This window comes from Thamnophis sirtalis, unplaced genomic scaffold (assembly GCF_051295495.1).
Source record: "Thamnophis sirtalis isolate CommonGarterSnake01/CBP01778 unplaced genomic scaffold, rThaSir2_p1.2 scaffold_3, whole genome shotgun sequence".
Taxonomy (NCBI): domain Eukaryota; kingdom Metazoa; phylum Chordata; class Lepidosauria; order Squamata; family Natricidae; genus Thamnophis; species Thamnophis sirtalis.
Genome location: NW_028261383.1, coordinates 56,847,319 through 56,855,553, shown reverse-complemented (window position 1 = coordinate 56,855,553; position 8,235 = coordinate 56,847,319).

Below are 8,235 nucleotides of genomic sequence, written 5' to 3'. Positions count from 1 at the left end.
TGGGACAGCTGCCCTTGCTTTGAGGTGGATTGGCCCTTTAATCAAACTAGACTCTTGACAAATAAGAACACAAGCTCTAATTATCTGGATGCTGGGAGAGACAGTTTGTCTTTTAATTGGTACTATAGATTTAAAACTACAAGATGGCATAAGCTACCTTCCCTCCCTGTTTTCTTGTTCAGTATTGAGTATCTGGAGGTGCAGATAACTAACAATCTGAACTGGTCTCTCCACACGTCATCCTTAGTGAAGCATGCAAACCAGCGTCTGCATTTCCTGAGTTCGATGAGGAGAGAACATTTTTCTCCTTCTATCCTAGCCACTTTTTACAGAGACGCAATTGAGAGAATTTTAACAAATGGCATCACTTTTTGGTTTGGTAGCAGCAGTGCCTCAGAGAGAAAGTCCATTCAGAGAATAGTAAGGGCAGCCGAGAAGATTATAGGAAGCTCATTCCTGTCACCAGGATACTGCTCATAAGTGCTGTATGCTAGTGGTGGGATTCAATTTTTTTTTAATACCAGTTCTGTGGACGCGACTTTGTGGGCATGGCTTTGTGGGCGTGGCAGGGGAAGGATACTGCAAAATCCCCATTCCGTTCCCACCGCACTAATCTGCTTTCCAGCTCCGTTCCCCTGTTCAGGGCAACAACAGCAGCAAAAAAGATCAGCGGAGGGGCTGGGAGGCAGCAAGGGTGAGGACAGCCTATTTGCTGGTTCTCCAAACTACTCAAAATTTCCGCTACCGATTCTCCAGAATCTGTCAGAAAACTGGCTGAAAACCACCTCTGCTATGTGCTTAGAGCTCAAAGTATTTTTGGAGACTCCACAACACCCACTTCACAGTCTGTTTGTATTTCTCCCCTCTGGGAGGAGGTTCCAAAGTATTTCTAAAAGGACTTTCAGACTCTATAAAAACTTTCTTCCCTATGCTATCCGTCTAGTAAACTCGCAAGATTTGTTTCTCCTGCCATGTACATGTATACATCCAAACTATTCTGTGTTGTTTCTCTGTGTCATATAATATATGTGGGTATCTGCATAATTTTGTATCTATTCATTTATTTGTTTTGTCATGTTTATGTAGTGTATATTAGAGGTGGAAACCCTTTGAGAGCTGTATGCAACAAAATTTCATTTTAACGTATGCTGATTAGTGTATATTCAAAGTGACAATAAAGTTATTCTAAGTCTAAGTTCATCAGTTGTTGCGTGTGTACATTTGAATTAGACCTGGGAGCAGAAATTGGAAATTTTGGACCAGATGGTCCAAAAAATTTGATAAGAAATGTCTCAGAGAACTATATTGATGGAATTCTTTCTTTTAAAAGAGGTAGATTTTGGAGGAACTTACAACAGTTACAACAAGTTCATATTGGTATTTAGAAACTGGAGAATACTTTTGAAAATGATTTTCTTCTGTTCAATACTCTTTCCTAAAATTTCCTTGTGAAATTCACCTTTGCTGAAATCCACTTGCCATACTGAAAGATTAGCAGTTTGGAATCCATGTGTCACAGTCTTAAAATACTAATATTCTGTTCAGGATATGTTATGGAGTGGTGAATTGTTAAAACTCAGTTTTTGGAACAGCCCATTTCTTTTCACAGGTGCACTTTGATAAAATGAGAAAGATAAGTCCAGTTATTACAATACTCACAAAAGAAATACATTCTATGATAGATTCCTTGAAAAGAAAAATGTGTAATTTGTTAGTAATACAGAACTGCTCTCACTGAGAAAAAAAACCCCTTCAAATCCATGTAACTACAGATGTGTAATTTTTTTTTGCAATGGATTTTTTGAATAATTGATGAAATTGAATAATATATGTCCCTATGAAGCACGCTATCTGTGTAATTGCTAGGAATCATAAATGACTTGATGGCATATAATCAATCAATCAATCATATGAGTCTCATAGATTTAATTCACACAGATTTATTTTTATCCCTATTCTCAACTCAATTTTCTTACTTTGTGTTCTTTAAAGTGCATGATTTATCTAATGCAACATCTCTAAACATCTTATTTCCTTTTGGATTAAGATGGAATTTAGAAGTGAATATGTAGCCCTTCTCAGGCATTTAACACATGACAGCTCCGGTTAAACTCCACCTTGTATCAATGTTGCTGAGTAGTCCTCGACTTACAACCACAATTCAGCCCAAAATTTATGCTGTTAAGTGAGACATTTGTTAAGTGAGTTTTGCCCCATTTTAAAACTTTCTTGTCGTAGTTGTTAAGTGAATCATTGCAGTTGATAAGTTAGTAACATGGTTGTTAAGTGAATCTGGCTTCCCCATTGACTGCTTGTCAAAAGGTTGCAAAAGCTGGTCACATAACCCTGGGACATAGCAGCGGTCACAAGTATGAACCAGTTGCCAAGCATCTGAATTTTAATCACAAGATCATGGGAATGCTGCAAAGGTCGTAAATGTGAAAAATGGTCATAAGTCACTTTTTTTAGTGCCATTGTAACTTTGAATGATCACTATACGAACTATGGTAAGTCAAGGACTACTTGTACAACTTTTGGCAATTGAATATATACATACATACATGCATACATACATACATACATACATACATACATACATACATACCAGTGGTGGGTTCCAGATCCCACCACTGGTATGGGTCTGGCGTCCTCCACATGAATGCACACAGCACGTGCGCATCCTCCAAATGAATGCATGCAGTGTGCACGCATACGTGCACAGCGCATACATGCGTCTTACCTTCCAGCGATGGCTCCGCAAGCCTCTGCGATGCTCCAGCTGCTTGGCAGAGCGTCGCACAAGCACCAAAGGCTTTAAAGCACCAAAGGCTTTAAAGATAGGTAAGGAGCAGGTTGGTGGGCCCTCCAGAGCACCGTACCGGAATGATACCTGGTGCTCTGGGCAGGCTCCGTTACGCCCATACTGGGGCGTACCACCTGCAACTCACATACCCGAAAAAGTAGCGCGGACATGCATGGGGGAATACCAGAAACTGGAAGAGCAGTTCCTTGGTGCACATGCACGGGAATGCCAGAAACCGGAATAGCAGTTTCTTGTTTGGCATGCATGCACCAGGAAGGCAAGCTTCTGGTTTCTGGAGTTCACATGGTCTTCTGGTTTCTGGTGTGCATGCCGGTGCACAGATAATGCGGACCAGGTAGCTGCTCTTCCAGTTTCCGGTGTTCCTGCATGCACGAAGACCAGTGCGTATATTGTGCCGGATCCCAGAAGAGCAACGGGTGACAGCTAGTGTGCCCAGAGAGATGGCTCTGCATGCTACTTCTGGCATGTGTGTCAAAGGTTCGCTATCACCGCACTACACCATTTAGAGTTTTGAGAGATTTGGGTGATGGGGGTGGCAAATCACATTAGGAATTTGTATATTTCGTTCCCTATTCCTTTTCACGTAACAATGTTGTGGAAAATTAGAAGGTTTGACTAAGTAGGTGTTTCTATATCACTTGAAAGTGAAATAGTTGAATAACTTGTCAAAATCATATTGGTGAAGACTATTGCTGTTATAATGATGAAGAATAAGTAAGTGGCTCTTTCAGTTTAGAATAATGTATAGTAGAATAGTGTGGACAAAAATATGGACGAAAAATATACTTACTATCCATTCTTCATCTTAAGATAGCACTTGTCTCTTACGACGTTTAGTTATATTAAGGAATGCTGCCATCTAGAGAAATTAACAAGTATTTTCCAAACAGACATATGTGCCCACACACTCAGATACATAAATCATTCATAAGCCTCTATAGAGGATTTATTTCGTTCTGTTGTTTATAAAACTGTCCCCAACATAATTGCAAATGATGCTCTCTTCCTGTTTCTACAAAACTCCTTTTGATAACATACCAATGTTATCCCATACCAATGTTGAACTGGGTCATTTCATTTCACTTTTTAAAGTGAATGATTGTTTCCTTACAATTAGCTATGGGAAAGTTGCAGGAATTTGGGAAGAATTTGCATCAGATTGTTAAAAAAAAAAGTGCAGATATTATGATGTTGCAAGATTAATTTTTTTCCACGTCATACAATTCTCCAGGATTAAGACAAGACTATTTTGAAGCAACAAAAGACATAATAGCTACACTTTGATTTATTAGACTGAAATCTTCACTATCACCAACACATGCACAATCTTCTGATTCTACTACTTTGCATTTATAGCATATAATCTGCCTTCAAGGAGACAGGTCACCTTTGAAATTACTAGCATCTTCGTAGGGCTGGATGTCTTTGATCTTTATCTGACTGTTCCTATGTCCTAGAACGCCAGGGAGACATCGTTGATATATGACCCGTTAGTTCCTAGTTCCAGAACTTTGATCTTATTATAATGTCTTCAACTTTAGAGTTTCATTCCAGTCTTTTCTACTTCAAAGCTGTGTATCTTTATATCCACTGAATGCTCAGGAAATATTAAAACATGCCTACTTGGCTTTATGGTATTGTACAGTACCATCTGGAATTTTAGGGGAAATTATGTCTATATTTAATATAGTACTAAATTATGATTTAGTACTAGAAGTCTAGAAATGTGGTTAAACAATCCCATTGCATTGAGCAGATGTGGCAACTGGTGTTACAGTGAAATACAGATGGTTGCTTGCTGTGCTCAACGCATCTTTTCTATGCCATTACTGTTAGTCTCTGATAATGATTTCAGCCTTTTTTCCATTGTACCCCATTCCTCCAGATGGTCCTTCTGCTTTCATTCTCTCAAAGGCTGGAAGTGATTGTTACTGAACAAGGAAAGGAAAAATGTTGTTTAGGCAGAATTGAGATTTATCCCTGTTTTTGAACAAGTTCAACACAGCCACATTTGAAGAGGAAGAGAACCATGAGGAGAATAATGAAAAGAAAGTTGAAAGGGACAGGCAACAAGGTCAGTTCTCTTCATGTATAGTATATCTCTGTGAGAATTTCTATATACATAGGATTAGAAAAAGTATCACAGATTCGAAAATGGCAGCAGGGTGTTAATGATAAAAGTCAGGTATGCTGTAAATTAGAAAAAAATATTTGTTTCTTCAAAACCCAGAAATCTTGTCAAAATAAGAAGAAGAAATAGATGTTTAGGGGACTGGAGTCGGAAACATATGAAGAATGGTTGCAGGAACTGGGTATGTCTAGTTCAATGAAAAGAAGGACTAAGGGAGACATGATAGCAGTTTTCCAGGGGCTGACACAAAGAAGAGGAAGCCAAACTATTCTCCAAAGCACCTGAGGCCAGAATAAGAAGCAGTGGGTGGAAACTAATCAAGAAGAGAAGCAACCTAGAACTAAGGAGAAATTTCCTGACAGTTAGAACAATTAACTAGTGGACTTGCTTCCAGAAGTTGTGAATGCTCCAACACTGGAAGTTTTTAAGAAGAGATTGGACAACCATTGGTGTGAAATGGTAGAGGGTTTCTTGCCTGAGAATGGGGTTGGACTAGAAGACCTCCAAAGTCCCTTCCAACCCTGTTATTCTATTCTAAATACAATAGACATTCTGAGAAAAGAAATCCAAACAGTCAAAATAAGCATGCACAAATCTTTTAAAACTATGATTTTAAGGAGCACATGACAAAGAACATTAAGACAAGCAACACAAAAGTCTTATATATATTTGGAATTGAAAACTGATCTTTCAGGATGTTGTAGGATTGGAGTGGTAGAGGAAGATAGAGAAATAATGGAGCAACTGAATTAATCCTTTGCTTCTGTATTCACTAGTGAGAATAGAGAGAATACATGTCCATGTTTGAGGAAGATTAAACAAAGACATAAATGAGATACAGGGTTACAAACTAAATTGACAACTTAAAATAAATAATTTCAAATGTCCAGAACTTGTCTATAATGGGTTCTTAAAGAACCTATGAAATTGAAATGTCAAATGTCAAACTGTTCATCTTTTTACAAATATGTGGAGTTTCTCGGTACATCAGCAATTATTCCTAAGAATGATGATGTGGATCTAGGTTTCAAAAGGGATGATAAAAGAAACAGCAGGGCAATAGCAATAGCAATAGCAGTAGACTTATATACCGCTTCATAGGCCTTCAGGCCTCTCTAAGCGGTTTACAGAGAGTCAGCATATTGCCCCCAACAATCTGGGTCCTCATTTTACCCACCTTGGAAGGATGGAAGGCTGAGTCAACCCTGAGCCGGTGAGATTTGAACCGCTGACCTGCTGATCTAGCAGTAGCCTGCAGTGCTGCATTTAACCACTGCGCCACCTTGGCTCTTTGCTTAAGATCATAAAATGGAGGGAATGATTATTGATGATGTTCATCCATCGTGTTTGAAGACCTTGACATCTAACAGGTTGTGGGTTGGGCACGATGAGTCCACAGGTGGCTGGTAAGGCTTATACAGGCACAAAATGTTCTGCCACATGTCAGGCAAACATATGTGGACACCATTGTTGCAGCCAGTGGTTGGATATGACCGGTACACCCCGGTACGGGTGTACCGGTGCCTGCTGGGAGGCTCCTGAGGGCCAAGCCGCCCAACCCCCCTCCTTACCTGAGTTGACCGGGACTTATGTGCACAGAGCGTACGGCACCTGTGTGATCCTCTGCCGAGCAGCTGGAGCGTCGCAGGCAGTAAGTACGCATGCTGTGAGTGTGCTGTGAGTGTGCTGTGCGCATGCTGCGCACATGATGCATGTGTGCATGTGGTGGATGCCCAGCCCAGCCCTTTGCACCGTATTGGTTGCAACGGGATCCGGAACCCACCACTGGTTGCAGCATTTGCTTTGCGGACTGCTTTCTTCTCTTGTGCTATGGTTGTTCTTCTGTCCTCAGATGTCTGGCAGCCATTATTAAAGAGAAAAACAATGCAACTCATAGAATGAGCCTCCCTAAAAGGAAACAATTGGCTATTAGAATGAATTGTCAATTGGTGAGATAAGCTGAGAATCTTCACTCTAAGGTAGAGCTGTGAGTTATATCAATAGTCAACAACAACTCAGTGTCAAGGCCACAAAGCACAAAGCAAGCAGTCTGTTGAACCATGAGTGAAGGGGGAAGCAGCAGCAATGATTTAAAACTGTTGTGGGTCTAAGAAGACAATTCCACTATTATGCTGACAGAGAGCAATTAATAGTTCAAAGAGACTTCATTCTGATTTACAATATAGATACTTATCTAGTTAAGCAATGTTGTTTGCCTGACTGACTTCAGGCAAGGCCAAGCCATACCTAATAAACCTAATAAACTTGATGGACTGGTGGACTGATGGACTTCAAGTCCTGATTCAGGCAATCTGGCAATTGGTTAAAAAACAAGAAATGGAGAATAGGAATGAGTTGGAAAAAGCTATCTTGATAAGATTTGCAAAAAGATCAGTGTGAGGTTCATTCACTCTCATTCATTCTTTCAATATGGCTACCCATGTCTCCAGAGCAGTGGTGGGTTCTGGCTGCCATAGCAACTGGGTCGGGCATCCACCATGTGCCTGCGTGCAGCACGCGCATGCGTACCCACCACCTACGACGCTCCAGCTGCTCGGTGGAGCATCACACAGGTGCTGTACGCCCTTTGTGTATGTGCAAATGCCCCGGTTGGGTCAAACAGAGGTAAGGAGAGCGGGCGGGTGGGCCCTCTGGAGCACCGTACTGGAACGGTACCTGGTGCTCCCAGTATGTCCGTACTGGGGCATACTGGTCATATCCCACCACTGCTCCAGAGGATGCTAGGTAGTGAACACACATGTTTTCCAACACTATCATCAAAGTGACCTTGTAGACAACTGTTTATGTTCAATTTATAGATACAAGTTATTATCTTTATTATTATTCTATTTTTTAATTTATTCCAGGTTTCAATTTATTTTTCAGTGGAATTGTACAGCTTATATGCATTTTTAAAGATGGAAAAATTCTGAAGTGATTTATCTTGGTCTGAATTTTTTACATCTCAAACAAATGCCAGGGGTGTTTAGATTTTCTAAAGCCACTGTTATGTCCTAAGTTTCTGGATAAAAAAGAAGAATAAGAAAAAACACTGAATATGTTTTTTATGGTCTTATGTATGAAACTAGAGTTGATACAAGAGAAAACCATGAAATAATACACAGATGTAGAAAATTATCTTGTTTCTGAAATTCTAGAAATTTCTCTGACTAGTGAAGAAAATTATTTTCATTAACATTTATATCCATCCTTTCTAGTCATCAGAAACTCAAAATATGCAACAGTCTAAAATGATATGTAAACAATAAAAACAATTCAA